Source organism: Symphalangus syndactylus, chromosome 6 (genome assembly GCF_028878055.3).
Source record: "Symphalangus syndactylus isolate Jambi chromosome 6, NHGRI_mSymSyn1-v2.1_pri, whole genome shotgun sequence".
Taxonomy (NCBI): domain Eukaryota; kingdom Metazoa; phylum Chordata; class Mammalia; order Primates; family Hylobatidae; genus Symphalangus; species Symphalangus syndactylus.
Window position 1 is genome coordinate 95291505 of NC_072428.2, and position 26716 is coordinate 95318220.

At 38.9% G+C, this 26716-nt stretch overlaps 1 protein-coding gene across 22 annotated transcripts in view; it reads right to left on the reverse strand.

Moving 5' to 3' along the window:
* SRPK2 (SRSF protein kinase 2) overlaps window positions 1-26716 on the reverse strand; it is a 299803-nt gene that overhangs the window by 110376 nt on the left and 162711 nt on the right. The window contains exon 1 of one of the 22 annotated variants that reach the window (XM_055283560.2): window positions 2780-2904. The exons of the other annotated variants lie outside the window; for them this stretch is intronic. The gene's annotated coding sequence lies outside the window, so the exon portion shown is untranslated. Of the gene's footprint in view, window positions 1-2779; window positions 2905-26716 lie in introns of those variants that run through there. 22 annotated transcript variants of the gene reach the window in all.

Genomic DNA, 26716 nt, shown 5'->3' on the forward strand with positions numbered 1-26716 from the left:
GAGACCAGATTTTGACACCCTGGGGTGAAGAATTTGAAGTTTATTTGCTAGGAAATAAAATGATACACAAAATTAAATCTATTTCTTTCGGAAGCTATAACACAATAGTTCTCAAATAGAACTATACAGCACAATCAAGTGGAAGTTTTTCAAAATGCAAAAGTGAGAATCAAGAGATTCTTCTGACTCAGTAGGTCAGGAATGTAGCCTGGGAGCATGTCACCAGGTGACTGATACACACCCATGGTTAAGAATCAATGCTCCAAGGAATCATTACCATCTCTAATGGGTGTCAACTGGCAATGCACTAACGTGAGTTTATGGTCCAAACACAAGTAAGGAAAGTAGATACAAACAGATGTAGGTAAAGAAAGGCAGATACAAATAAGAATTTTTAATGGTCCAAAAGGTTTCATGAAAAGGACCTCCACCTATAATAAATGATGTTTCCTAAGAAGTTACTGCATGAATCAGTTTTCAATCACCTACTACAAGTGAAGTAAAACTAATTTTTAGTGAATTCTATTAAAATATAAATAATCATACCACAATGTATTTAGAGTTCCAACTCAGAAAAGCATGCCTAAGGGAGTTATAATTTAAGCATGACTGGGGAATGAGTGACACCTTAAATATAACTGATATATCCTATTCATTTTTCTTTTCTCCTTCCTAGTTGAAAAGAAAAAGAAGAAAACCCCAAAGAATAAATAAAAGAAAAAAAGTCAAGGAACAAGAAGCCATCAGAGAAATGCAAATCAAAACCACAGTGAGATACACACCAGTTAGAATGGCCATCATTAAAAAGTCAGGAAACAACAGGTGCTGGAGAGGATGTGGAGAAATAGGAACACTTTTACACTGTTGGTGGGACTGTAAACTAGTTCAACCATTGTGGAAGTCAGTGTGGCGATTCCTCAGGGATCTAGAACTAGAGATACCATTTGACCCAGCCATCCCATTACTGGGTATATACCCAAAGGACTATAAATCATGCTGCTATAAAGACACATGCACACGTATGTTTATTGTGGCACTATTCACAATAGCAAAGACTTGGAACCAACCCAAATGTCCAACAACGGTAGACTGGATTAAGAAAATGTGGCACATATACACCATGGAATACTATGCAGCCATAAAAAATGATGAGTTCGTGTCCTTTGTAGGGACATGGATGAAACTGGAAAACATCATTCTCAGTAAACTATCGCAAGGACAAAAAACCAAACACCGCATGTTCTCACTCATAGGTGGGAATTGAACAATGAGAACTCATGGACACAGGAAGGGGAACATCACACTCCGGGGACTGTTGTGGGGTGAGGGGGAGGGGGAGGGACAGCATTAGGAGATATACCTAATGCTAAATCACGAGTTAATGGGTGCAGCAAACCAACATGGCACATGGATACATATGTAACAAATCTGCACATTGTGCACATGTACCCCAAAACCTAAAGTATAATAATTAAAAAAAAAAAAGAAATTCAACAATTTTTTAAAGAAAATAATGAGAATGGAGAAGAAGTGACAACTAGAAAGAACATAAGCAGCTATAATCAAAAGTGGCTTCAGAAACAGATACTGACCAAAAAGCAGTCCACCCTGGGACCACAAGAGCTTCAGCTGGGGAGACATTCTGGGGGATGACGCTGGAGACACATAGCTTGGTTGGATGGAGTGGTTGGCGCATACTTCCCACACTCCCACACCTCCAGTGTAACCAGATCACAATCTTTTCCAAGGCAGAAGACGGAACATTTTGGAGACACTAGGCACAAGGAGATATAGTACTGGGCTAAGAAACAGTCTTTATGATGAACAGTTGGAATTGGACCAGGATCTTAGTCTCCTTACTCCACTCTGCTCCCAGAACATATGCCCAGCTCACGTCTACGCCCTGGACAGGAATACGGAGACTTCTTCATTGGAGAAACTAAATAGCCCCACTCAGGCCAGGCCCATGTATCATAATAGAATTACTTTTTTCACCCTTCCCTTTAAAACTAATGATCTTCAAGAAGATTTATGTTTCACTCACTAGGTTCTGTTCCTATATGCAAGATCCTTTCAGGCTTTCAAGTGCTAGAAGCCAATCCCTATTTACTAAGTATGATGTTAGCTATATGCCTGAGAACAGACTGAGCCTTAGTCCCTATGTACTTAGTAGAGCTCCTTACTTAGACATTAAATAATAGATGTTGAATGAAAACTCGCAAGTGAGAAAGTATATAACTAATACTTGGTAAACTATTTAAGCCTATAATCTAATACTCTGATTTCATAATCTGACAGTGATCATAAACTTTTAAAATGTCACCCAAATTTGCAGTATTTAAGAGTAATATTTCCTACTCATTTATTTTCCCAAAATATGTAGGTACCGTGTGAAAGCACACAAAATTCTGTTTATTTAGTGGAGATAATGTTTCTATGTATTAGGAGTTCACGTGTAAAGAATCTTGCTAATGACTCAGCCACAAACTGGTGGCAAGAACAGGCAAAAATTCCTAACCAGTGTACACTTGACTTAGAGCCATATAAGCCAAATAGCCTATTCATCACTACTTAGTAGGGAGAAGTTTAAGAACTCAAATAGTATCTGACTTAATCATAAAAAATGAAACACGGTTTAATCAAGTGACTAATGTTTTTAAAATAAGCAGACAAAAAACTAAACATAGAGAAAAATAATGCAGTTTAAATGTGGCTATAAAATTAATGCTTTATATACAGAATAAGTGTTTTGTTTTTCCTAATTCTTAGATCCACTTACGATTTTAACAGTCTAGCTTCTGCCGGGTGTGGTGGCTCACACCTGTAAATGGGAGGCTGAGTCAGGCAGATCACAAGGTCAAGAGATCGATACCAGCCTGGCCAACATGGTAAAACCCTGTCTCTACTAAAAATACAAAAATTAGCTGGGCGTGGTGGCGTGCGCCTGTAGTCCCAGTTACTCAGGAAGCTGAGGCAGGAAGATCGCTTGAACCCGGGAGGCAGACGTTGCAGTGAGCTGAGATCGCACCACTGCACTCCAGCCTGGCGATGGAGCGAGACTCTGTCTCAAAAAAGAGTTAATACAAGTGTTCAAAAACTCAAATTTAAATTGCAAAAGAATTAACATTAAGAAAAAAAGTCTAACTTGTCATACTTAGCTAAAACAAAGTCTTTCAATCATTTATAAGTATATGAAACAAACCACCAAAAGAATCTAAAACTAGCATACCATTTCCCACTCCAGTTCAATGTCATTATATTGTTTTCACTACGACTCACTTTAACCATTTTTTTTTTTCCCATCAAGACATCCAGACCCCCAGCCCTGATTTGATGTCATCCCAGGATGTGTCTCATTTGTTCCAGAAGCCATCTTGAATTGTTTAAAATGTTTCAAAGGGAAAGTACAAGAGTATAATCCTTTCAAAAAGTGGGGTCGCGGGCAGGAAGAGCTATACAATAGTTTTCTGGTACTGGAGGTAAATACGAGTAGAAAATGAAAAAATAAATTATAAATCATTACTTCAAAAAATATTAGCAATATTTATTTGGCAGAATCAGAAAATAAAGTTCATGTGAGCCAACTGGTCTAATAAAAAGGTTTACTAAACCCACACACCAATTTTTGACAAAAATCTCTAAAACACATTACAGATATTCCTCAACTCGTGATGAAGTTACATCCCAAAACACCCTTCATAAAGTTGAAAAATCCTAAGTCAAGTCATTATGAGGGACTTGTATCTGCTGTTGCCATTATACGCTTGACTTTACTAACTAACTAATATTTCAGTCCTGTCACTAGAATTTGAAAAGTACAGAGTAGTAGTTAAAGGCATAGTCTTAAAAGTTGAGAGCTTGGTTTAAGTTTCAGCTCCATCAGTTATGAACCCTGTGGCTTTGAGCTAGTGATACCTACTTTTCTCACCAATCTTATTCTTTCTCCAGCTACAACAGTCCTCATACCCTTCTTGAATCCAGACAAGAATCTACACTGCCTGATGATCTAGTTTGCGAAAGCCTGTACTTTTTTTCTGGGATTTCAAACCAGTATCACACCAACGCCAAATGCTACTTTGGCCCCAACCATACCTATTTGCCAAGGTCAGCATCACGAAGCATTCTGTCACTACTGCCTCAATTTCCATCCCTGAAACAAGATGCTCCTTTTTCCTGCAGTGTCTCCCTTATATAACCGTCTGTCCACAACAGTCCAAACCATATTCTTTGCCATCTATCTGTGGCGCCACATCCCCCTCCCCACTCAAACCATCTTCCTTTTTAACAGAGCCAACTTTCCAAAATGAACATATGACTGGTGATTTTTCTGCTTGAAAAGTAGTATTTATTTTTCTTCGGATTACCAAAATAATATTTGTTATCTGTAAATCACAGGGCTATAAACAAACTATTGTTTACAGCCCTAGTATCCACAGATAAACCAAAATAACTCCATTTATTTCCTCTCAATTTTTACCCAGATATAATTTGAGATCCCTCTTTTCATAAACATCTTCTCCTATCATTAAAAACACTGTAAAATATCACTTTAGCAGGCACTTCATCATACAAGTCTACCAAAACTATTGAACCATTCCTTTGTTTCCAGTCTTGGGAAGATTGTATATACTGTGAAAAACATCTTTAATCACCCATCTTTGTCTATACCTTACCAATTAAATTGTAGGGCACAGTACCAGGAGTAAAACTGCCAGATCAAAGATTATACACATTTTAAAACCAAACATAATGCCAAACTGCTTTGCAAAATTCTATGTAAGTACCACTCTAAACATCAGGAAGAATCTTTATTGGCAGTTAAACTGCTTCTGATGGGCCCTTGCACAGATTTTAATAGAGAGACATCGCACTAACAAAAGAATTGTTCCTCACAATAACTTGTAACAATATTAACAAATAACATTCCTTTTTATGAAAATATTAAAAGCACTAAAATCAAAGGCTTAAAACTTAAAATCTGAAGTAAAATTTAACCAAACAATAACTGAAGACAATAGTCTAACAATTTAAGCATTTTAAGCAGAAAATAGTTTTTTAACCATAAAATCATTGGTAAGTTTTAAACTTCTATTTTTGCCTACTTTAGTATCTACTCTGAGCAGTGCTAACTCTTTAAATACTATAATACCAAGCATTCCTTAAAAGTTTTCCATCATTAGTTACATTTTTGAGAAAGATCAATCTGGTATAAATATAGAAATTCAATTCATAATAACATTAGTTTTAAAACATAATTCAGAAAGATTTACACTTATGGCAAATATAACCACGCTGGCCATTTATTATAAAGTTCTGTTTATTTCATCATGAACAAGAATGATATGGCCTCTGACCTCATGGAGTAGTCTGTGGACCGACAGTGGAATTAGCAGAGAAATTTATAATTTTACTGATGAAAAAAAAAAAAAACAACTAAACTCTAGTATGTGACATGAATCAGGCATTATCTATTTGCTTTCACATTTATTCAAATACATTCTTTTAAGTTTTAATTTTCTTAAAGGCACAAATGACACAGAAGAAACTTTCCTACTGAGGCAATTACTCTTTGTGAAAAATAAGAGGTAAGCTGAAGTGGCCCAGCTGACCAGTGAGTGCACACAATCCAGGGCCTCAGCCCAGGGCCCCCAGTCCAGAAACGGCATGTTGGGACCACAAGATCTCACAGCCTCCATTTGTCCAGACTGGGCTCAAGGGCAATAAATCCAAAAAAGATCCCGTCATCTCTTCAGCCTAAAAAAGCTCAACTGCAACTATTTGTCACTGCCTTCCAGATCCTTTTCCTAATGTCAGCAAACCTGAAAAGGCCTCCAAAGAGGTTTCTAATAGGGTGACCAGAAAGTCACAGAATCTGTTTCCACATTTTAATAACCCAGACAGAACATGGAATTGAAGGCTGTTCCTTTGCACTTTGTCCCTGACATACATACCTCCCTGCCCAAGTGTCAAAAAATTAAATGTCTCCCATCTCAGCTCAACCTTGTGTCTTTTACCTTATAAAAAGCCATTCTTCCTTGTTTTAGCCAGATTCTACTCTTCTTTCAACAATCAACTCAAACCTTATTGACTCCCTGTGAACTGTCTATGTCCCCCACAGATCTCAACTATAGCACTTCCTAGGGTTCCTCTTGTATTTTAATTAACCACATACATGTTTTCCTCTGCCACTAGAGATAAGCACTTGCAGGGTTTAGCTAAAATTTCCACATATATCTCTCTCCTTGCACACACGTACAAGAGTTTCTTGAAGCTAATTTTTGTCAAGCTATACTCAGCAATGAAATCAATACACAGCTTTTTTAAAAAATAAAATAAAAGTATAAAATACCTAAGTGTGCTTCATGCGGTAAAAGTATTGTTTCTTGAGACATATTTCGGTTGTGTGTGAGCAGATCTGTAGATGCCTCGAGTCATACAAAATAACATGTAAAAAATATTGCTCAAGGGTCTTAAGGAGCAGGCTATGCAAATATGCAAATTTAGATATATATTCCCCACCTGGAATGTTTGATTAAATGCTGAAACAGAGCTCTAGTTTTAGTTTATTTCATATGGATAACTAATTGTTCCAGCAATTATTTATTTTAGATTGAGTTACACACATATGCTGAATTTACAGATTTTTAAACGACATCTGTACCATATTAAGCAGCCCCATTCTATATTTTTAAATATTTATATTTTATGAGTATATATATTCATTCAAAAGTGATTTTACACCCTTTAATATTTTGTAATTTTTTCCATAAAGGTCATACAATAAGACTTTTGTTAGAGTTACTGTTAGGAATTCAGAATCTGTAACCTTTACTCAAAAATAATTTTAAGTTGGGTGCGGTGGCTCACACCTGTAATCCTAGGACTTTGGGAGGCCGAGGCGGGCAGATCACCTGAGGTCAGGAGTTCAAGACTAGCCTGGCTAACATGGTGAAACTCCGTCTCTACTAAAAATACAAAATTACCCAGGCACGGTGGTGCATGCCAGTAATCCCAGCTACTTGGGAGGCTGAGGCAGGAGAATCACTTGAACCCAGGAGGTGGAGCTGGCAATGAGCTGAGATCCCACGACTGCACTCCAGCCTGGGCAACAAGAGCAAAACTCTGTCTAAAAATAATAATAATACTAACTTTAAGATATTTTAATTATCCAGTAAATACATCTCTTATTTATAATTTGGTTAATGTTGGCTCAAGTTTCAGTTTCCCCTCATCTTCCATTTTAAAACATTTAGAATTCTAAATTAAACTCCAAACTGTCAGTTAAAATACATCATGAAATTCATTCCTATTTTCTTTCACGAATTTAGTACATTCAGTTAGTATTCAAAGTGAACAAAACATTCCCCTTGACCCCAAAATGAGCCCATTTGTTTGCTAAAGTTAAACTTTTCATGATAAAAAGCCCCAATCTTAAAACACACATGAGCTCAAACATAAAAAAGACATTAAAATATTAAATCAAAGACTTCCCTTTCCTTACTGAGCTTTCATTAATCATGTTAATAATAGCTAAATTTACCTAGCAGACTGCCACCATCAAAAAACTGTAAGCCAGGCACAGTGACACATGACTGCAGTCACAGCTACTTGGAAGGCTGAGGTGGGAGGATCACTTGAGCCCAAGAGGTTTAGATCACTTGAGTCCAGCCTAGGCTTTTTTTAAAGAGACCCCCATCTCTCTAAAACAAACAAACAAACAACAACAACAACAAAAAAAAACACCACTGTCAATAAAATCTGCCTTGCTTTTCTGCCTATAAAGGCTATAGCTTCTTAAGATCTATTTTATTTAAGGCTAGCAACTATCCTCTTTCAATTTGTATTGAGAGAATCATTATGGTTACTAACGCTGGAGCAAGCTGCAGTGAGCTGCCAACTAGCAGATCATCTGCCTTAGTAACTTCCTATTTATGACTCATACATGAAACCAGTAGTTGCTCCCTCCATGTCCTGAATGAAGTATGGCAGAGCTCCCAAATCATTAGCCAGCCTCTCCAACAGAGAATGGCCACCATACTCCCAACAAAGCTGCTTTTAAGTATGACACATATCCTATATTTTTAGTCAGATCATCCAAAACCTTCTAAATTTGGGGGAAATCTACCTAGTCATTTTTCACATTGCAATTACAGACACAGAGATACAATTTTAATTATATTTATAAAGTTTAATAGGCTGTTTCTAAAAAACATGCATTCTTAAGACTGTAGAGAAAATAGTAAATAAATTCAGTAATTTTTTTCTCAATATCTTGTACTTTTCCTTATAAAATGTCTTACAACTAAACTTACACTTAAAAAAAAAAAGTAAAAGTGGGTTATTGGGGTTCTAGACTTATGCTGTCCTATAAGGTAGCCAGACACATGTGGCTATTTAAAGTAAAAATAAGCAAACAAAGATTCAGCACATCAGTCTTACTAGCCACATTTCAACTGCTCAACAGCCACATGTGGGGGTTACCAGACTGGACAGAAAAATCACAGAAAGTTCTACTGAACAATGCTGCTTAGAGTTTAAAAGTTGTAAACTGTGCTAATAAGATTATCTTTAAAATATAGCTTGTTACTACCAAGTAAGAAGTTCTGTTAAGTCTAGAAACCTAAAGACTTCCAAAATATATTAATAATCATGTCAAAATATTAAATCTATTTTTTCAATAAAAGAAACATAAAATCATAATTGTCTATGAAACATTTAGGGATCATATTCTTCCCAATAAATAAAATGGCAGATATATTTTGCTTGATTTTTTTAAAAAAATGCACTATATATGTGCTCAAGAGAGAAATAATTTTTTTTTTTTTTTTTTAAACAGAGTCTCTCTCACTCTATCACCTAGGTTGGAGTGCAGTGGCACAAACTCAGCTCACTGCAACCTCCACCTCCAGGGTTCAAGTGAATTCTCCTGCCTCAGCCTCTCGAGTAGCTGGGATTACAGGTGCATGCCACCACGCCTGGCAAACTTTTGTATTTTTAGTAGAGTTGGGGTTTCACCACGTTGGCCAGGCTGGTCTTAGAACTCCTGACCTCAGGTGATCTGCCCACCTCAGCTTCCCAAAGTGCTGGACAGGTGTGAGCCACCATGACGGGCCAAAATTCATGTTTTAAGAAGATATCCAAGCCATGCATACCAAAGACCTCCCCTTTAAAAGAAGGCCTTTTTTCAAGTTCAGGATTAAAACAAAAGAATATACTTTCAGACATAAGGATAAGACAGCGTAGATTTCTGGCCAGGCACGGTGGCTCACACCTGTAATCCTGGGAGGCCAAGGTGGGTGGATCACTTGAGGCCAGGGTTAAAGACCAGCCATGGCCAATATGGAGAAACCCCATCTCTACTAAAAATAGAAAAATTAGCCAGGCTTGAACCTGGGAGGCAGAGGTTGCGGTAAGCCGAGATCACACGACTGCACTCCAGCCTGGGTGACAGAGCAAGATGCTGTCTCCAAAAATTCCAAATAAAGAGAGAGCGAGCAGTGATTTCTGTCATCTGCTCAGCAGCAAATCATTTCTCACTGCTGGCACCCTCTAGCGCTTGTGTGTGTCACCAGATTACTGGAAACATTTTAGCAGAGAGAATGGGGACCATAAACCACTGTTTGGTCCTTCTCTCCCTAAAAGTTAATTCTCAAACCAAATAACAAAGCAAAGAACTCTTAGTAATAAAAAAACACAAAAGACACAATTGCTAAAAAATTTTTCCATAAGTTATTGGGGTACAGGTAGTATATGGTTACATGAGTAAGTTCATTAGTCGTGATCTGTGAGATCCTAATGCATCCATCACCCAAGCAGTATATGTTGCACCATATGTTATCTTTTATCCCTTACCCCCTTTCCACTCTTCCCCTAAGTCCCCAAAGTCCACTGCATCATTCTTATGTCTTTGTGAAAAGACACAATTTAAAAATAAGCAAAGGATCTGAATAGATGTTCCTCCAAAAAAGACATACAAGTAGCCAAAAAGCACATGACAAGATGGCTCAACATCATTAGCCATCAGAGAAATGCAAATCAAAACTACAATGAAGTACCACTTCACGTCCAGTAGGATAACTACAAGTAAAAGGATGCTAACAAGTGTTGGTGAGGATCCTGAGAAATTAAAAATCTCTTACATTGCAGGTAGGAATGTAAAACAACTCTGCTGTTTTGTAAAACATTCTGGCAGTTCTACAAAATTTCAAACATATAAGTTATCATACAACCCAGCAATCTCACTTCTAGATATTTATCCAGTAGATATAAAAACATATATTCACTCAAAAACATGTATATGAATGTTCAGTCACAATATTCAGAGCATCCAAAAAGTAAAAACAATCCAAATGTTTATCAACTGATGAACAGATAAACCAAATGTAGTGTATGCACAAAACAGAGTGTCATTCAGCAAAAAAAAAAAAAACAGTAACTGACAATGATAAGACTCCAAATAATGGAGTCAGTAATCCAATTTTTATTATTTTTAGCCTACTATTTAGAAAAGGAAGGTTTTAATAACAAACATAAATGATGAAAACCAATATCCTAATTTCTTTTTTTCTGAGACGAGGTCTCACTCTGTTGCCCAGGCTGGATTGCAGTGATGCAATCTTGGCTCACTGCAACCCCCATCTCTTGGGCTCAAGTCATCTTCTGCCTCAGCCTCCCAAAGTGCTGGGATTAGAGATGTGGGCCATGGCACCCAGCCCAATCTCCTAATTTCATATGTAAAAAAGCGATACAATGAATGGAAAAATCTGAGTATACCTGGAAAATCAACGGGCTGTCACTAGAATAGTACAGTGGCTGAATTTAGATCCTTCAAATATCGTTTAGAAAATTTCCAGTGGAAGCTTTATAAAGAAAGCACATCAACTCAACTTTCTGAAATTACATTTCATAAAAGATGTTGTTTGAAAGAGAAATTGCCGAAATTCCAATTTCTGGATACTAACACAAACTTGAAAGATGAAATAAAAAGTTCTTTAGATGTATCGTAATGGGCCTAATGTAAGAATGTAGAAAGATTATGTCAAAACACCTTTAAAAAAAAATCTGGAGACGGCACGGTGGCTCATGCCTGCAAGGGGGCCATCTGAGCTGCTAACACACCACCGTCCGCAGACAGCGGAACTAAGAGAGCAGTATAACACCCTCTCTCTGGCCTCAGGGTCACGGGCACCCTCACCTAGGCAGCGCCACAAGAGGCAAGACGAACTGCTAACACACTGCTGTCTGCAGAGAGCGGAACTAACAGAATACCGTAACACTCACTCTGGGGTTTCAGAGTCCCAGGCACTCTCACCTGGGCGCTGCGAGAGCTTGTTCCCGTGTTGGCGCCTGGAGCAGCCAGCCGGATCCCGCACTCGCTCGCTCATATGCTCCCTCCTGCAAGCGCTTGAGCATAGCAGGCTGAGCAAACAGGGCGCCCCTGTTACAAGTCCAGTGAAGAGGCCGAGAAAAGCCCTGCATCGTAAGTACTGCTCACAGAAGTAGCAGTCTCTCTGCTACTTTTGCACTGTGAAATTGAGGCTGGAATGAAAATGGTACAAACACCAACAGCTAGCTGTTTAAAAAAGGCTGGCCCAAGAGAGCCAGCAATGAGTTCAGGGAACTGCAGTGAGTTCAACTCAACAGACAAAGCATATAAAACTACCCAAAATTTTGAAGGGACACTTGTTGCTCTAAAACGACCATCCTTTGGCCGGGCACGGTGGCTCACGCCTGTAATACCAGCACTTTGGGAGGCCGTGGCGGGCAGATCACGAGGTCAGGAGATCGAGACCATCCTGGCTAACACGGTGAAACTCCGTCTCTACTAAAAATACAAAAAATTAGCCAGGCGTGGTGACGGGCGCCTGTAGTCCCAGCTACTCAGGAGGCTGAGGCAGGAGAATGGCGTGAACCCGGGAGGCGGAGCTTGCAGTGGGCCGAGATGGCACCACTGCACTCCAGCCTGGGCGACAGAGCAAGACTCCGTCTCAAAAAAAAAAAAAAAAACAAAAAACAAAAAAAAAAAAAAACATCCTTTTTGTGCTAACATAAAAAATCCAGACATCTAAATATGTCATCTTTATTATATCAAATATGTACCTTTGATCTTAGCTATGGAGGAGGTATCTCTCCCTCTCCTTCCACAGTGCCCCCAACAGATGAAGGGGGACCACAGGAATAAAATTATCTAGAGTCAGGTTACAGGACTATCATAGAGTAGGAATAAGTCTTGGTTAGACTATACTACTGTAGAGAACTGAGGTTAAGAGCTGAGAAATATCAAACAATCATATACAGAGCAAAAAGATCTCAATATTCTTTCAAGTAAGAACTTGCACTGCTGTGTTCAGCAGAGGCAGTGGGTGGGGGGGAATGGGGGTGGGATAAAATCAACAGCAAAGCTGAGTCGCTGTCCCAGGGATCTAGTCCAGGAATCAAGGCAAAAACTGCACGACAGTTTTTATTTTAAGTACTAAGTGGTTTTGATGGAAATGAGGAGGACTTAATCACACCGGAAGGTTTCAAGATGTGGGATTGAACTGGATCTGACATATAGGTAGATTTTAGCCAGCAGTGGGGAAGACATTTTGTAAAAGGAGAATCAGTGCCTCTTCTATCCTTAAAATGCTAAGGCAGGAATTATCAAGGTCTGTCAACTGAACACTGTAATGCTCAACCTGAGCAAAGCAAGAATGCCTGAGGGTAAGAGGGCCCAAAACCACAGAGTCCTGTAACAAAACAGAAAGGCACAAATGAGAATGATACCTAAGATAGATATGGAGGGTGTGGAAGACTTTGACAGAGATGGAGGCCGGAACATTTCAGGCAGAGGGAGCAGTAATGAGAACAAAGGGTGGACAAACAGCTGCATCCCACCAGCTGGGCAGCAGCAGGGCATATGTCGAATATAACGAATGTAGCTGCAAAGGTGGTAGACACCGACAGTGGAGACCATAACCACCAGGCTCCCACATCGGCAAAAAAGCAAGTAAGCAGTAGATAGAGAATAGGGAGATGGCAAAACCATCCACGTACTTTAGAAAGATTACTCCAGCACACTTAAGCATGATGAAGGAAGAAAGACAGGAAGCTAAAAAAATTTACCCAGAGACCAGATTTCTTTTCCTATAAAGGACATGCATACCAATTAGGTACCCTTGCTTCACCATTCACATTTGTCCCAGTTTTTAAAGACAATCATAACACAGATAAAGGAATGCTGAAATGGACACTCACATGTTGACAAACGTCAACTGTTAAAATAACTGGACAATATGCATGAAAAATCTTATTGATTCTTGTCTTAGGAATTCATATGATCTCTGTCATATGTTGTGATTCTATCTTAGGAATTTATTTCTAGAAAATAAACCAACCACTTTTCAGTTAAAAAAAAGTATACATTATCAAAAATCACTGTTTATGGCAGCCAACATATTGTTAATACTATAAATGCAATATTCTTGAATTTATTACAAACAAAATGTGTTTTTTAACTTTTAGGTTCGGGGTACATATGCATGTTTGTTATATAGGTAAGCTTGTGTCACGAAGGTTTGTTGTACAGATTATTGTAGTAAGCCTAGTACCCAATAGTTATTTCTTCTGCTCCTCTCCCTATTTTCACCCTCCCTCATCAAGTAGACCCCAGTGTCTGTTGTTTCCTTCTTTGTGTTGATTTGATGAGTTCCTATCATTTAGCTCCCCCTTATAAATGAGAACATGTGGTATTTGGTTTTCTGCTCCTGCATTCTTTTTCTAAGGGTAATAGCCTCCAGGTCTATCCATGTTCCCACAAAATACATTATGTCTTCTTTTTTATAGCTGCATAGTGTTACATTTTCTTTATCCCATCGGTCACTGATGGGCATTTAAACTGATTCCATGTTTTTGCTATTGTAAACAGTGTTGCACTGAACATCCACATGCTTGCGTCTTCATGGTAGAATAACTTATATTCCTCTAGGTATATACCCAGTAATAAAATTGCTGAGTCGAATGGTAGTTCTGTTTTTAGCTCTTTGAGGGATCATCATACTGCTTTCCACAGTGGTTGAACAAATTTATGCTCCCACAAACAGTGTATAAATGTTCCCTTTTCTCCAAAATCTCGCCAGCATCTGTTATTTTTTGGCTTTTTAACCACAGCCATTATAACTGATGTGAGATAATACTTCACTGTGGTTTTGATTTACATTTCTCTAATGATCTGAGATACTGAACTTTTTTTCATATGCTTATTGGCCCCATGTATGTCTTCTTTTGAAAAGTGTCTATGTCCTTTGCCTACTTTTTAATGGTATTGTTTTTCTCTTACAAATTTGTTTAAGTTCCTTATAGATGCTGGATACTAAACTTTTGTCAGATACATCATTTGCAAATATTTTCTCCCATTCTGTAGGTTATCCATTTACTCTTTTGGTAACAGGGTCTCACTCTGTCACCTACTCTGGAGTGCAGTGGTGCAATCATAACTCACTGTAACCTTGAACTCCTGGGCTCTAGCAATCCTCCCACCTCAGCCTCTTGAGTAGCTGGAACCATAGGCACTTGCCAACACACCCAGGAAATTTTACCTTTTGTAGAGATGGGGTCTTGCTATGTTGCCTAGACTGGTCTTGAACTCCTGGCTTGAAGCAATCCTCTTGCCTATATAATCTGCCTGTTTTAAGAGTTCAAGGCATGAGCCACCACACCCAGACTAAAATTTATTTTTAAGATCAAGTTTGCAGGCCGGGCACAGTGGCTCACACCTGTAAGCCCGGCACATTGGGAGGCGGATGGATCACCTGAGGTCAGGAGTTCGAGACCAGCCTGACCAACATGGAGAAACCCGTCTCTACTAAAAATACAAAATTAGCCAGGCATGGTGGCACATGCCTGTAATCTCAGCTACTCGGGAGTCTGAGACAGGAGAATCACTTGAACATGGGAGGCGAAGGCTGCAGTGAGCCGAGATCGCACCACTGCACTACGGCCTGGGCAACAAGAGCGAAACTCCATCTCAAAAGAAAAAAAAAAAAAAAAAAGATCAGGTTTGCAAAGAGTTTTTAAGTACAAAAGTAAAACAAAAACAGCAATAAAAATTTGTACTTAGGATATTGTCATTATTCAAACACTTGTAATCCAAGTCTCTAAAGTGAAAGGGCTGCAAAACAAAATAAAACAGTAGCAGAAATATTCACATATGAAATAACCATTAATAAAATCAGACCCTTTCAAATATCTCTCCCCATTAAAAACAACAACAAAAAAAAAGATGGCCGGGCGCAGCGGCTCACGCCTGTAATCCCAGCACTTTGGAAGGCTGAGGCGGGCGGATCACAAGGTCAAGAGATCGAGACCATCCTGGCCAATGTTGAAACCTCATCTCTACTAAAAATACAAAAATTAGCTGGGTGTCGTGGTGGGTGCCTGTAAACCCAGCTATTCAGGAGACTGAGGCAGGAGAATCACTTGATCACTGAACCTGGGAAGCAGAGGTTGCAGTGAGCTGAGATAATGCCATTGCACTCCAGCCTGGGCAAAGGGAAGGAGGAAGGGAAAGAAAGGAAGAGAGAAAAGAGAAGAGAGAAGAGAGGGAGAGAGGGAGGAGGGAGGGAGGCAGGGAGAAGGAGAGAGGGAGGGAGGGAGGGAGGGAGAAGGAGAGAGAGGGGGAGGGAGGGAGGGAGGGAGAGGGAGGGAGGGAGGGAGGGAGGGAGGAAGGAAGGAAGGAAGGAAGGAAGGAAGGAAGGAAGGAAGGAAGGAAGGAAGAAAAGGAAGGAAGGAGTTTAATGAAGGCACAAGTCAATTAATACTCTTTGATAGAAACTGAGCGGCTGTCTATAGTCACGCCACCATGAAAACACCTAATCGCATCTGAAACTAAGCAGCTGACAAGAGAATGCAGATACAATTCAATAAACCTGAAAACCTTACAAAATATGCAAGACTTCATGGTAGCAATAAAAGCCTTGTTGACATTAGTAACAGCCAAGGGTACTGGCAAGTAAGAACCCAGCAGACCAACTAACAACTGTAGAAGACAAGATCAACAAAGATAATGGACTGACAGGCTTTTTAATGGAGAACTTGCATATGAGAGAATTAGAGATCACTGGAAAAGAGGTGAACCTCTCAACTACTTTTACAAAATAGTTCCTTTATAATTCCTGTAAAAATAAAATATGGGCTGGGTGTAGTGGCTCACACCTGTTATCCCCAGCACTTTGGTAGGCCAAAGCCGGTGGATCACTTAAGGTCAGGAGTTCAAAACCAGCCTGGCCAAATGATGAAATCCCGTCTCTACTAAAAATACAAAGAAAAAAAATTAGCCAGGCGTGGTGGTGTGCACCTGTAATCTTAGCTACTCAGGAGACTGAAGCAGGAGAATCGCTTGAACCTGGGAGTCAGAGATTGCAGTGAGCCAATGCACTCCAGCAGCCTGGGCGACACAGCAAGACTCCATCTCAAAAAAAATGAAAAATGAAAATAAAAATAAAATAAGAAGTAAAAAATCACATTTTTTGGGAAACTATTACAAGAGAAACAATATTTGGGTCAATTCTTTGTTCATTCTATAAACTAACAGATCCAACAGTGATAAGTTTTGTTAAATATTAAAATAAAACTAATTTCATTTTAATAATTAGTATCTATTATTATTTTAAAAAGGCCCAATTAAATTTTTTTATGACTTACACAAAATTTAGATCCCTGTTTTAAACAGATTCACATTAAGAACACCTTTGCTGCACCAGTTATAATACGGTAAATGAGACTGATTATTTTAGTAATTTCAGTTATGTAAAAAGATAAAAAGACTATAAAGATTTATACTAGTAGTTGCCACTGGAAGATGAGATTGTGGGTATTTTTTGTTTGTTTTAAAAAAAGGGACAGAATTAAATACTGTTTAAAACAATGCAAATATATTAACCAGTAAATAAGATTTTTGAAATGTATACTAATATTTCATCAATGGATTGCTATTGCTTTTCAATCTACCGACAGATCATTACAGAAACTTCTACTATCTCATTTAAGAAATGTTTCCCGGATCTCTACGATGTGCTAAACACCATGAAGACAAAATTTAGTAACAGGCTATACTGATGCTTACTATGTGCCACTTCAACCCGTAGAATAATGCAGCAAACAAACTAATTATTATCAATTTCCAGAGACTCAGAAAGATTAAGTAACTTACCCAATGGTATAAAACTAAATAGTAACTAAACCATCCTTCAAACAAAGACTGTCTACAAAGCCCAGGATCTTAACCACTTAGCTATGTATTGCGTTGGAGAGGCAGCCTTAAAATAACTTACACATTGGAAGAAGAAAAGCAGCAAGCAGAAAAGCACCAAAGCAACGAAGATAGGTGTGCTGATATAATATTCACCACATGCTATATGAGGCAGGAAAAAAAAGGTTCATGTTGGGTAAGAAAAGAGGGCATCACAGACATGGAGAAGATGGTAACAGAATTTCAAAGAACACATGAATGCCACAAGAAGAAAGAGGTGTTAGACCAAGCCTGTCCAACAGGCCGTATGCAGCCCAGGACAGCTTTGAATGAGGCCCAACACAAATTCACAAACTTTCCTAAAACATGAGTTATTTCTGCAATTTTTTAAGTTCATCAGCTATTCATTAATGTTAGTGTATTTTATGTGTGGCCCAAGCCAATTCTTCTTCTTCCAAGGTGGCCCAGAGAAGCCAAAAGATTAGATACCCCTGTGGGAGACCATCTGAGGCAGACAGGGTAATGTAATTTTTTGGAAACTACAAATATTATTTGGCAATGGCTCCCACCAAAATTTTATAAACTTGCATGAATAGAGATAAAATAGTCAAATGTTTGCTTATAATATTTAATGTTTAACTCAAGTACATACGTACTTAAATTCATGTTATAGATTATTGGTAAAGACTGTTTTTCCCACTGTCACAAAGCAAGTTTATTTCAAATGCTTTATCACATGCACCTTTATCATCATTGTACTCATCAGTAAAGCCATCTCTTTAGTCTAAAGTCAGTTTTCTGAAATGCAGCATTTTCACTTCTACATTGCCTGGGATTGTGTGTGTGTGTGTGTGTGTGTGTGTGTGTGTGTGTGCATGCATTTTAAATATGTATGGTATTGCCAAAGGAAGTGTTCCCCAAGTCAAAAATAACTACTCATTCTCGTTTATGTCAGTTAGCTTTTCCATTTGGTTTTATACACATACAAATATATCCTCTCTATATCACAATCACTTATTGTTTTGCTTTCTCATATGATCTATGAAAGGCATGAGAAACATTCAACATTTGAAACTGTGAGAAATAATTAACAAAACAGGTGTTAAAATGTCTTAAAAAAAAATATTTCTACTAGTGAACTCTAAATTACCTAAAACTAACAAAAGATTGAAACTATTTCCATTTATGTCATCACATAGAATTCTTGGCTATTCAAAATAAAGTCCTTGAGATAGTTCCCTCTAATATGAGAGATGCTGCACAGTGCTATTCTCCAGGGGATAATTTCTTGGGGAGAGAGGAATTCATTTATATTCCAGCAGTACTTCTACACTAACATCTATAGGTACATTAGAGAAGAGCAAAAAGAAAGAAACTTGAAACAGGCCTGACTTAGATCTGTGGTTCTCAAACTTAGGTATATGTCAGAGTCTCCTCAAGACCTTGTTACAGTACAGTTGCTGGGTTCCATCCCTGTGTTTCTGATTCCATAGGAATGGAGTAGGGTCTGAGAAGGTGCATTCCTAACAAGTACTCAGGTGCTGCAGATGCCACACTCTGATCTAGATTATGCTAGACATTGCTCATCATATGAAGGTAGATTTTATCTTTCAGGAGTTTAGGACAGGGAAATGACATTATAGGATTTGTGGTTTTTAAAATATCACTGACAGCATTACGGACAGTAGTGTTTTCACATAACATATTTCATTTATTCTAATATGTATTTTTTCACAATTTCTGGTAACAGAGTCCATCTTCCCATCAACAGTATATCATAGTTTAATTAGCAGTGATTTTTCTTTCTTGGCAGTGCATAAAATAATGGTGTAAATTATCACTTACAGGCAGCAGATTCACTGACATACAGTATTATCACCTCTGATATAATGGCACTGTGAAGGGGGAAAATAGGTTTTATTCCCATTTTACAGATGAGGAAATAGATTTCAGGACAATACAGGAGATAACATGCCTAGTACATGACAGGTCCAAGATGAGAAATTCAGAAATTTTTGACACACAAAACAAACACCATCCCCCTCAATGATACTACTTAAAACAACAACCTGTAGTTAGTTCACTTGCCAGAGAGAAGAAAAGACAAGAGCATACCGGTGTACCCTAACCAACAACAGGAGCAAAGAGAAGAGTCCATGGATACCAGGTGTGAAATGCCAAATTTAAGTAATCAAGAAAAAGTGTTTCAAGATTTTTATTAAAAAACTAAATAAATGAAAAGACACAATGAACCACCTCCACAAATACAGAGATAGAATCAAAAGACTAGTTTGGGAACACTGTTTCATACAGTGCTGAGAGATGCAGAATATGACATAACATCTCCAAAGCAACAGACATTAGCTTAAGGATTTAAATTATAGTTGGTGATACTAGGAAGTCAAGTTTGTGTAAAGACAGGCACTGGGCCTGGAGAGTGGCCAGAGGCCAGAATGCCATACATGACCAGCTTTCTGACAGATGACTAGAAACCCAAGATACTGCAGCAGCATCAAATGCAACACCTCTCAAAAGCCCACAAACTTAGCTTCTGACCAAACCCTGTCTGGAAAGGTGTGATGTTCTAAATATCATTCTGTAGGCTGCCAGATGATTTTTAATTTGAAAAATTAAAGGAAAAATCAGAATAGAAAATCTAACCATTATTATTTGTCATAACATCCTGCATATTCCTACTCCCCACTGCAAGTCTACTAAAAAAAGATCCACTAAATTATGCAATCTTCTCAGTACATTCTGAAAAGCACATTACACCTTTACTTGGCGCAATGACACGTTCTAATTCCTAGGAGAAGAATGTGCAGATATTCTCGTTCATCAAACAAATCTTCCTCACTAAAACAACTCAACGCTCAGAGGAGCTAACAGTCTAAACTGATCATTCTTCTGGGGCCCAGATAGTTTTCATCTCTAAAAGGAACTCTAAATACTACTTAAATCTCAAATTCAACTTCTAACTAGAAAAATGAAAAAAACTTAGAAGAGGGCACAAAGCTTTTGCTGTGACCATGATACATACTTTAAAACTTGAATACCTTGACAGATAAGCAGAGTTATCACAAAGACCAAATGGGGATAGGGTCTACAACCAGATATGAGAGACATCCGAGTGCTGTGGTAAAGCTGCAAGCCAAACATGAAGAACGTAAGGAAGCACCATCCAGGGCAATTTTTTTTTTTTTTTTTTTTTTTTGAGACAGAGTCTTGCTCTGTCGCCCAGGCTGGAGTGCAGTGGCGCGATCTCGGCTCACTGCAACCTCCGCCTCCCGGGTTCACGCCATTCTCCTGCCTCAGCCTCTCCGAGTAGCTGAGACTACAGGCGCCCGCCACCACGCCCGGCTAATTTTTTGTATTTTTAGTAGAGACGGGGTTTCACCGTGGTCTCGATCTCCTAACCTCGTGATCCGCCCACCTCGGCCTCCCAAAGTGCTGGGATTACAAGCGTGAGCCACCACGCCCGGCATCCAGGGCAATTAACTCAAGATATTTCTATTTTTCCTGCTTGGTTATGGGTGCATTATAAACATTTAAGTCTTAAGACTGATTTAGGGGAAAACATTTAAATGTTTATAAACAGGCAATAAAAGCAGCAGTAGAGTCTGACAATTATAGCACTAAAAAAGCCACATTATTATTAAGTTTGACACAACTCATGAGCAAAATAACCTAGAGTTAAAGGCAAGGCATATATCTAAATCAGCTCCCCTATCAAAATAACTATTCCATACTCCCCCAAACAGACAAATGACAAACGCTTCTAAGTAAAGGCTGAATCATGCAGGGTAAACAACAGCAAAGCAGCATCACTTGGATAAACAACTAGCAGCAAAATTAACAATCATTTTCACTTCAAGGCAGATGGCCCCTGAAAGGTGATACTTGCCTCAAAGTCCTAACTGATCAATAGTCAAGGTAACAAAATCATCATCATCATCATCATCATCATCATCATCCCTTGGGTGAGAAAAGATGCTGAGAAAAGTTTGGACAGGAGTCAGCATAAAGCACTGCTTCCCACTCCAGGAGCCTCAGGAGGTACAGCCTGTCCTTACTCCCAGGCAGCCAAGGCAGAGGCCCACGGCCTAAGCTCAGTTTGTAACATGCCCACCGGTGGTGACTCTCCGAAGAAGTCTCGAGGTCACAAGCAGCAAAACTACAGGGGAAATTCACTGGAAGGACTCAGCTTCAGTGGCAAAACACATCTAGCACCATGGTCTCAAGGCTGATCCCGTGGTGTGCCCACAGCTGCTGCCTCTCCCACTGCCCACTCTTTTATTACACAACCTACTTCAATCACTGTAACTAGAAATAAAATAGCCAGTTAGTTTGTATTATTTGGAACCCAGAAGCCTGAATGACAAGCTTCACCATTACACAGTCATTATTTCATTTTTGTTAAAATTAAATAATTTCTGAAAATCTGTTGTTCTGTGTTTTGATTTTAATAAGAAAATCATGACATTCAGTAGGAAATTAGAAATGAACACAATGAAGAAAGTAACATCATTTATAACCCCACCACCTAGACCAAAATAACCACGACCATTTTGGAGCACACTCTTCTAAGCTTTCTTCCAAAATGGACATCTTGACAAGAGAACAAGCACGAAGGCAGTAAGCAAACTGGTGGTCTACGGAGTCATCAGGCCGGGGCAGCCAGGTAAAGTTATCATCCAATACACTTCTAAGAACAAAGGGGCTTCATTCCGCTTCTCCTAATAAGCAAGCCAAGAAAACACATATAAATCACAGCCATCCCTGGCAAACCAGAGTGTACAATTGTCCTATATATCTGAATAGTCCAACCTCCTGATTAGGAAACCCTACTTTAGAAATAGTCCCATTCATCAGAAGAGGCTATGAATTATAAATTCTTCCTATATAGCACAATTTAATCAGTTGTTAAAAAGGGCAACAAGAAGATAAACCCTCCTATGTTATAAGCAACCTAAAATTTTTATGAAAAACTTCTCAAACAAAAGCTACAATTTAACATCAGAAAGCACAAAATATAGATAGCATTCCTTCCTTCCTATTAAGTCAGAAAAAAATGTGATTACAATTTATCTTTGCATAGGTCACTCAAATAAAAATATAGAGAGAACAAAGGACATTTTTCCTAAATTATCAAGGTATCACTGAAGCAGTTACATCTAGTCCTTCTCAACCAAAATAATACATCTTTGTTTTCTCCTCCTGTAAGTGGGTCAGAGCCCTTACAAATGCTGGAAGCAGGGAAACAGCCTGAACATCAAAATATATTGTTTCAAACATATCTAGGAGCTGACAAGATGTTCTGGGATGAGAGCAAAAAAATGAAGCCATAATTAACAAAATCTGGTTAGATGGAGTCTGATTTAAAAATAATACTCCACAATATAAAGCAACAACAGAAACCCCACTAAAGTATGGAAAATCCAAGTCTAGATTCAAATACAGTGATACACGGTTGATAAGAATAAGAAAGCCAATTCTCTGAGCTTAACGTTGATCCTTTTAAACTAGGATCTTCGCAGCAGTGTCAGATTTGGCTTCCTGCCTTTCTCAGAAACTACTTACCTACAGGCTATTTTCTTACCTCTTTTCTCAAAATACTCTATTTTGAAGATGACTTCTGATAAAATTCCCTATCTCCACTGATCAAATTCTACTTACAGCAGAATAACCTCTGAATCAAATACACTGAGCACAATATAAAACGTCTTAATCTGTTTAGGTTGCTATAACAAAATACCACAGAGTGACTCACAAAAAGCAGAAATTTATTTCTCACAGTACTGGTGGCTGGAAGTCCAAGATCAATGTGCCGAAAGATTGATTCTGGTGAGGGCTGGTTTCCTAGCTCACAGGTGGGGCCTTCCAGCTGTGTCCTCACGGTGGAAGAGGCAAGGGGCCTTTCTCAGTCCTCTTTATAAGGGTACTCATCCCACTCATGAGAGCTATGCATTGGTGATCTAATTGTCTCGCCCAAAAGCCCCACCTCCTAATACCACCACATTGGGGGTTAGGAATTCAACATATGAATTTTAGGGGAACATATTCAGACCATAGCATGGTCAAAAGTAAAATTTATTTTTATCCTTTCATGGAGCAATGGTGAATAATCTGTTCTATCTGGAGGAAGCATGGAATGAACATACATTAAAACAAGTCTTTAAACTGAGTCCTAAGAATGTAGAAAAGGTATAGAAATCATGTGATTTATCATGTTTTATACATATAAACCCTTCCTGGACAGAAATTAGGGGGCAGTGGAGGAGAAGAAGAAAAGGAAAAGAAAATGTTTTTTTAATTTTAAAGCCTAACCACAGATTGTAGTTTCCGAAGTACAAGGAGAAGTGACACCAAACTTTGAACCTCACTTGACTCTAAAAATGGGAAGATCTACAGGTGATGAGAAAGAATTGCACTTTGAAATGGCAACTTTTACCAACAATTTTTTTGTTATGTTGCATATTAAATATGCTCAATTTATTATGGGCCTTCAATTTCCACAAATACTCGTCCAGTATGTACTGAAATACCTACCTACTAAATATTTATAAAGTAACCTTTGTCAGTACTATGCCAGCTCACAGCCTGCAATGTTTTATTGTTATTATTCTGACTTCATTTGCCTGCTTTTTAAAGAATGTTCCAGTATCATTTTTACAAAACTGGAGGGAAGGGACTGAAAGCAAAAAGATGTAAGAACTCTTAAGTGAAAGCACAGAAATGGTGTCAGAAAATAAAATAAATTAGCTTTAAAAGGGGCTGCATGGTAAGAAAAGGATGTAAACTTCTTAAATTTTGCTTCTAAGGAATTCTAATTTTGATGCCAAAATTAGATGGTGACATATTGAGGTATATAACAAGACTGTAAAGCTAAATTTAGATGCTCCATCTTTAAAGCATCCACCAGCTCCTAGACCACTTATTGAATAGGTATCTTGTGCTAAACAGTTATGTACATTATTTTAGTTAAAGATCAAAATGTATATGCATTATAGAGAAACTGGACTCCGGAGAAGGTTACCTATTTGCCCTAGTTAGTAAACATCAGTGACCAAGTTCATATGAAAATCCTGCCTGACTCCAAAGCATGTGATCATTCCTCTAAATCAAGCTGTCCCTCATACCATCCACTCCTCTTCAGCATCTACTTTATATGCGCTGTCCCCTTAAATCCTCACAACCCTATGTGAGGTGAGCATTATCATCTTTATTATAAGGATTAGGAAAACTAGCACAATGAGATTAGGCAACTTGCCAGAATTTAGCTTCTGGTCCCTGGCTCCAAAGCCCATATATTCTTTCCAATAAATTTTGCTGCTTTCAGCTCTAACAATCTACAAATCTATCATCACGCCACAATCTCTTCCTTTACAGGAAACCATGATTCTGTGCAGGAAGATCGAGTCAGAAGTGATATTTCATTACCACCGCAACTCTCATCTTTCTCCCTTCACACGCTCCACATCACCTCTCCCAGCAAAATGACCAGACATCTTCTCATAGATTGGCATTACTATCAGCTACTCCCCCTACCACTGAAGATCATAAACGCTGAAGAAAAGTTGGAGGAAATGTTCCCATCAAGAAAAGGTCATTGGGGCCACTTTTACAGTCTGCCATATTCTACCTGATAATCTTATTCCAACAAGCCCAAGGATCAGGTTAAATCAATATATATTTAAAATAAAAATTTAAATATTCCCATTGTCATTTTGATCTTATGTCATTATCAGCTGGTTGACGGCAGGCAACATTTCTAAGTCTGTGACTTCATCTATAAAATAAATATGATATCAAATGACCCTTCATTTGATATTCCAACCTTAGAGCTCTAAATTAATCTAACATACATCCCCTCTTCCTTTGCCTGCTTGTGAGAAAGCAGCTGAATATTTGGCAGGGTGCAGTGGCTCACACCAGTAATCCCAGAACTTCGGGAGGCTGAGGCGGGTGGAATGCTTGAGGTCAAGAGTTCAAGGCCAGCCTTGCCAACATGGTGAAACCCCATCTCTACTAAAAATACAAAAGTTATCCGGGGGTGGTGGTGCACACCTGTATTCCCAGCTACTCGGGAGGCTGAGGCAGGAGAATCGCTTGAACCTGGGAGGCAGAGGTTGCAGTGAGCCAAGATCACCCCACTGCACTCCAATCTGGCAAAAGGGCGAGGCTCCATCTCAGAAAATAAATAAATAAATAAATAAATAAATAAATAAAAAGCAGAAGCTGGAAATGTATAAGCAAGGGCAGATAAAACTCGACAGTAAGTAAAGCAAGTGATCATTAGGTACTGCAATATACACAAGGACCTACTCAGAGGCAGGTGTGCATGCACACATGTCTACATGCGAAACAAGTGACAAAAACAATCTACAGTTTATTCTTGCCAACCTGAAATGAACCACCTATTTTTACCTCATCTGCATTCAAGAGAGGGCCCAGACTGATCCAAAAGGGCCACTGAACCATGTTCACCATTGAGTCTTGAGGCAAGCCAGATCTCCAATCCTTAGACTGATCTCTGGCTTGACTGCAGCTATCAACTGAACATGAGGAATGGAAAGCTACAAAAGCCTAAAGCTTACCACAGAAGTAGCATTTCAAATATAAATCTACTTCTGTATTTTATTAATTCTGGTAGAAGGTGAGGCCAGGGCTCAAGAAGCCTGGATATTTTAACATTCTAATCATTTTTTATTCTTCTTCTTCCTTTCTAGAGACACGGTCTCGCTCTGTCTCTCGGGCTGGGGTACACTGGCACGATCCTAACTCACTGTAGACTCCAACTCCTGGGCTCAAGTGATCCTCTCACCTCAGCCTCCAGAGTAGCTGGGACTCCAGGCCTGCTACCATCCCAGCTACTTTTTCTTTTATTATCTGGGTAGATACAGGGAATCCCTATGTTCCCCAGGCTGGTCTTAAACTCCTGGTTTCAAGCAATCCTTCCCCGTCAGCCTCCCAAAGTGCAGGGATTACTTCCATGTGAGCCAATGCACCCCGCCTACATTCTAATCTTAATTCTCTAAATCTAGATGATGACACTTCACAGTTGAGGAGCCTGAGATAGGATCAAAGGTGGCAAGATTAAAATTAAAATCCTAAAGTCATTTGTAATCCCAGCACTTTGGGAGGCCAATGCAGACAGATCACCTGAGGTCAGGAGTTCAAGACTAGCCTGGCCGACATGGTGAAACCCTATCTCTACTAAAAATACACAAATTAGCCGGGCGTGGTAGTGCATGCCTTGAACCCAGGAGGTTGCAGTGAGCCAAGACTGCACCATTGCACACCAGTCTGGGTAACAGAGAAAGACTCCATCTCACGCCAGTAATCCCAGAACTTCGGGAGGCTAAGGCGGGTGGAATGCTTGAGGTCAAGAGTTCAAGGCCAGCCTCGCCAACATGGTGAAACCCCATCTCTACTAAAAATACAAAAGTTATCCAGGGGTGGTGGTGCACACCTGTATTCCCAGCTACT